Source organism: Mytilus galloprovincialis, chromosome 11 (assembly GCF_965363235.1).
Source record: "Mytilus galloprovincialis chromosome 11, xbMytGall1.hap1.1, whole genome shotgun sequence".
In the NCBI taxonomy this organism is placed as follows: Eukaryota; Metazoa; Mollusca; class Bivalvia; order Mytilida; family Mytilidae; genus Mytilus; species Mytilus galloprovincialis.
The window spans coordinates 8312028-8318150 of NC_134848.1; the positions used below are offsets into that span (position 1 = coordinate 8312028).

At 39.4% G+C, this 6123-nt stretch overlaps 1 long non-coding RNA gene across 1 annotated transcript; it reads left to right on the top strand.

The window, feature by feature from the left end:
• The first annotated feature begins 3985 nt into the window (after positions 1-3985).
• LOC143050974 (uncharacterized) lies at positions 3986-5238 on the top strand. The gene is made up of 3 exons (XR_012970518.1): positions 3986-4130; positions 4557-4647; positions 5195-5238. It is a non-coding gene; the product is annotated as an uncharacterized LOC143050974 (long non-coding RNA).
• Positions 5239-6123: the final 885 nt, after the last annotated feature.

The window sequence follows — 6123 nt, forward strand, 5'->3', positions numbered from 1 at the left end:
CGCCGCGAGTTGTACCTACACGGCATGCAACATCACTATCAGACAGGTGCCGGTGGTTTACAATCTCGACCTTGGACCCACGATGAAGCCCCTTGGGAAGTGGAGGAAGACGAGGCTTTGAGGACCGTTTACGAGGCCAATGCGCCCCTCATTTTAGAGAATCACAGCGAAAGTTCCGTAACATCAACATATAACGTTCCACTGACCAATGACTTCACCGTTCCCCAATTGATGGAGCAAGCCGAACGTCTCTACGATCGCCAGGGCCACGCCTTCCCAAACTCATGTATTTGGTTTTGATGTTATATATATTATTCTCGTGGGATTTTGTCTATGTGTGTTACATTTTAGTGTTATGTCGTTGTTCTCCTCTTATATTTAATGCGTTTCCCTCGGTTTTAGTTTGTTATCCCGATTTTGTTTTTTGTCCATGGATTTATGAGTTTTGAACAGCGGTATACTACTGTTGCCTTTATTTACTTCCGACTGAACTTGGAATTTGGGTTGATTCTACGCCACACGGAAATGGAGACTACCGTTACTTCCGGCCATTTCAGAACGAGTCACTCTTTCAAAGACCCATCTATATTTCACGCCGTTAAGACCTCAACCGACTGAAATTACGCCTTCAACGCTTTAACTTCACCGACTACATCTTACGTCAGAGACCCGACACGAAATGGAAACCGTATTTAGTCACCAACGTCCGATTGGTCTTCTATTACCTAAACTATCCCCTGGGCAACGCCGTGAAGCTACCGGACTACATTCTGCAATCGAAATCAATCGTGGGATTAGATAAGACTCGAAATGGAAAACACGTATACAAAGACCACCTATGCGCCTTTCGTTGCCTGGCCGTGCACCACGGACATCGGACAGACCAATTGGAAACCCACACTAGAGCGTTATTCCAGCGTTGGATTCAATATGCAGAAGACAAGCAACTCGATTCAACAAATTTTCAAGGACTCCCGCTTCACCAGATGGCGTATTTCGAACATTGTTTTAGCATAAACGTCAATGTGTACCATCTACGTGACGACGACGTGGCACTCACCGTCTATAAATCCCGTTATCATTATCCAGACTCTATGCACGTCAACCAATATGATCATCATTTATCATACATCTCGAAGTTGTCGGCGTACACTCAGAAATACCAGTGCGGGACGTGCGATTGCCATTTTAAATTCGTTAACAACATGAAACGTCACCAATTGAAATGTACCGGACAGACCGTCCACCGCTTCAAAGGCGGATTTTATTCCAATCCAAAGACGATTTTCGACAAACTGGAAGAACACGGCATCCGAGTTCAAGATAGTTTATTTCCGTGGTTTGTCGTTTACGATTTCGAGGCCATGCTGGTTCCCATCAAAGAATCAAACTCGGATAAACTTACCTGGATCCAACGCCACGATCCCATCTCCGTCTCTGTCTGCAGCAATGTCGAGAAATTTACCGAGTCACATTGTATCGTTGACCCCACCGCTCAGTCGCTCGTTCAACACATGGTGGACTACATGACAAAAATTGCATTGATATCATATAAACTAGCCAAAGAGAAATTTGCCGATGCTTTTGACCAACTGGAGGCTGACATCGAGAACCCGTACCGTGCCCTCCTAGAAGACGACGATGAAGAGGGGTATAAACTGGACGCCTTTTTATACGACGAGGAATTACAGGAGGAAAATGAAAAAAAGAAAAAGGTGTTCCAAAAATTAAAAGAAGAGCTAGAGAGGCTTACTGTTCATAGTATTAGTGTTCAATTCGGCAAAATACGACATAACCCTCATCAAGACTTATATTGCCAAATCATTACATATGCACAATCCGGGGGGAAAATTTACAGTGAAACGCAATAACAGCTATGCCTGCCTGGCCAACGAGACCTTCAAATTTTTAGACATTACCTCGTATCTGGCACCCGGATTTAGCTATGCCAAATTTCTGAAAGCTTACGAAGTAAGTGAAAATAAAGGATTTTTCCCCTACGAATGGTTCGACAGCGCTGAAAAATTACATCATCCGACACTACCTGCCCACGAAGATTTTTACAGCTCTACCGAAGAAAGCAACATCCCGCCAGAAGACTATGCTTATTGTCAAAAAGTGTCGACGGAGAAGGGTATGTCGACGTTCCGAGATTTTCTGGTGTGGTATAACAATCTCGATGTCGGACCTTTCGTCCAGGCCGTGGCAAATTTACAGAAATTTTATTTCGAGCGGGACAACGACCTCTTCAAGATCAGCATTTCCGTCCCCGGATTAGCACGCCGAAAGCTCTTCGATACCGGTCGACAAGTCAGTGACTCGTTTGCTTTGTTCGCCGACGCCAACAGTGACCTCTACTTCAGCATTAAACATAATCTGATCGGTGGACCGTCCATCATGTTAAATCGCCATCACGAAGTCGGGCAAACGTTCATCTGGAACAATTTCAACAAGCCCTGCCAGAAGATCCTCGGTTTCGACGCCAATGCCCTTTACCTCTATTGCACCGACCAAGACATGCCGACGGGTCCGTTCGTTCGCCGGCGATTAGAGGACGGCTTCAAACCTCAAAAGCGGGATAGGTATACCATGATGTATGACTGGATGGACTACCTGAATCACTCCCAGGGTCTCCACATCCGACACAAACTAAACACCGGCAAAGAAAAGAAGATCGGCTCGTATCCCGTCGACGGCTACGATCCTACTACAAATACAGTCTACCAATTCAACGGATGTTACTGGCACGAACATCAATGCTGGATGACAAAAACGTCAAAGACCAGAAATGGCAGGAGACCCGGCAAGCAAAATTCGACAAGACCGCCAAGAGCACAGAGTTTATCCGGGCGCAAGGCTATAAAGTCGTCGAGAAATGGGAATGTCATTTTCATTTTGAGAAAAGTTTTTAATCATCTTCAGATATGTTGGCCAGTGACCTTTAGCCAAACCACAACCCAGTTTAAACGGCATGCCAATCTTCTGCTCTTCCATCAACCCTAATTCGTATAGGCAATTTTTGAACCATTTCTCTCTATTTTCCCTAGAGTCCACGTGGGGAGAAATGCGTCGTCCTTCTTTCGGACCTCCAAAATCCCACTGCGCTTGAAAACATACGACTCTTCCCAACCTACGAATGCTCCCAGGAACACCTCTATCTTTTTCCACTGCCAAATTGCGCGAACGAACCGAACGTCGTTTGGAATATATATCGCTCCAGGGTATTTCATCGGCTATATATTTTGATAAACCATGAGGTTTCGTTGTCAAGCAATTAACTTGGTGGCATATGACATCTACGTCACTTATGGTTAAGAGGTCACCATATCGAAAACGTACTAGGTTCATGTTGAATATTCACTTTGAATGAGACGAGGGAAATGAAATAAGACATTTTATACTTTCGTTCCGTCCTTGCCATTGGTCGATTCGATACATGTCCGTATATGGATATCACCCTTCCGTTTTTGAATCATCCCCGATCAACATGAGTCACGTCTGACGAGTCATATTGTAACGTTCTTACCTTATTTGTGGATATGAGTCATTCCAACTGAGCGTAATTACGAACGATGGACTTATGAGTCATGTTGTGTCGTCCTAGTCAGCTGACCATATTTGGTCAACCGGAGGGGACGTTTCGATAAAGGGGCGGGGTTTGGCCATATTTGGCTGCGCCCTCTAGCCCTGCGTTTTTGGGGTGCCTAAAACTGATCACACCCTACTACTATTGATACATGTATATATGTAGCAGAGTGATTTTTATAATAATTTTGTAAAATTTGTAAATATTGTAAAAATCATCTATTTAATTACTATATTTATTATAAAGCTTAATTACGTATTTGAATATTGTATATTCAGTTTAAATTATTACTTGCAAACCCTATTTTTATGTATAGTAATATTCACGTTATTTTCTATGAATATTCATTAGAGATTTACTTGAATCATTGTATTTGATTGGCTGTTAATATTTTCCCGGTCAAGTTTAATTTCCTTTGTTTTGTACCTGTACATTTCCACGGGACGATAGCCATGACAGTCCATTGAATTTATGTCTGTTTATCTTGACCACATAGTTTACCTGTAAACCTTATATATTTTGGACAACATTATTATAGAATACTGTAAGTTACTTCTTTATAAACATTATTTGTATTTTTCACGTAAATGATATTCTAGTAAAGTTTCTATTTTGTTTTGTAACGTTCTCCTCGTATCGCATGTATGTAACACAAGTACACGAGATGTACATGATAGTATTTTATTAAGCTAGAAGTATATGATTTTATAATCTACGGTTTATTTGCCACGGTAGAATTGTATTGTTAATTTGCGTACATTACTATTTGATTATTGTCATGAATAGTCTATGTTTTATAAATGGCGGCTTATTAAGTGAAAGACGGAAAAGTGTTTCCATTTATATAAAGTAATAGTTTTGTAGTAAATAGTTTTTAACAAGTACAAATATGAATGAGTAAAGAATATTTGTTACGTTGTATATTTTTATAATTAGAGTCCGAGTATTTATGTTCGTATTTTGGTTTCAGGACTCCATGTAATGTAATTATGTAGAGCACATGATTGTGATGTTTATATGATGTGCCGTTAACCTTATCAGTACAACTCACTCCACAAGTGGTAAGAGTATATTTATTTATAGTTTAGCATTGTTTATATTGTATTGTAAACATGACTTACCTCCCGTTAATTTGGAGCTTTTAACGAATCGATAATATTGACATCATAAGTCTTTATGATTATTCTATTTGCAACTTTATGATTGTTGTATGATATTATGTAGTTAATTATTATACGTATTATATATTTTAATGAAGTCATTATTAATAAATGTAGATGTAACATTTATTATATACCGTTTGTAAGGTAAACCAGTATTGAATACAAATACAGATACACGTAAATTATACATTACATTCCGATTTAGTGTATAGTCAAAGGTCAAGCAATTGTATTAGTACACGTGACACCCGATGATAAATTCATAGAATGTAAACATTGAACATTTTCTACTTGCAATACATTTTACTTGCTACTTAGTTAATAACAGTCAAAGGTATTATTTATTATATTTCTGTATTATATAACCTGTGATATTAGTAAACGTATATATATTTATGTTATATGAAATAGCTTGTTATTTATATATGTTGTATTGCTATTTCAGACTTGTTATTTATATACTGGTACAATAAAGAATCAGAACCTTAAGCTCTCATTGGTGTTATTCCTAACGCATAGAAAACCACCTACTACATATACATAGGTTGAAGATTCACAGCAAAGTATGTCTATTCACAAGCGTTAGCGCCTTTTTATGAAATCCTTGAATATTTTCAACAGGTCATTGTTTTTAGAATCATTGTCTCTCTGTTGAGATCTGTATTTGGGAGTCTTATCCCGTCTCTCGTTTTTGGAGTATAGCGTTCTCCTTTCGTCCCTTTCTCTGGTCGGCCCACTAGGGCTATCATTGTTTGAGCGAGATTTGTTTCTCATGTCCGTAACGAATTTTCCTAATTTAAGAGTATACTCCTCATTTATATTGTTGGCCTCTTTGGCTAGCTTAGTTCTAGCCTCTCCACTAGGTGGGCTGTTTATGTCAAAGTAAGAAATTTCCGTGTTTAGCACAGTGCTGATAGTTGAATTCATTTCTTGCACACGGGTATCTAATATACTTAATATCGACTGATATGTCTGTTCTTTGGCCTCTATCAGACATTTGTCCACTGGCTTCGTTGTTCTCTTTGTTGTCATAGTTTGGCCTGAATGAAATGTTCAAACATGAAAACTTGCTATTTTCTCTGTCAAATTTCATTCTGTGGATCAGTGTCAGTAACGGAAATCTGGTATCATTCAATTTCCTGACTTCTGCAATAGTGTCTTGAACAATTTCCATGTCACTTCTGGCCGTTTGGCCATATGGAGGCATATCATCATCCATCAGGTCTAAACTATCAGTATCAATATCGATGTCTATTTTAATATCCATGATTATTGCATATGTACCTGATAGATAACATGCATCCCTATTTATGGGGGCATGTTACCAGATTAGTGGTGACAGGATCATAAATTAAATATCACACTATCCATTGG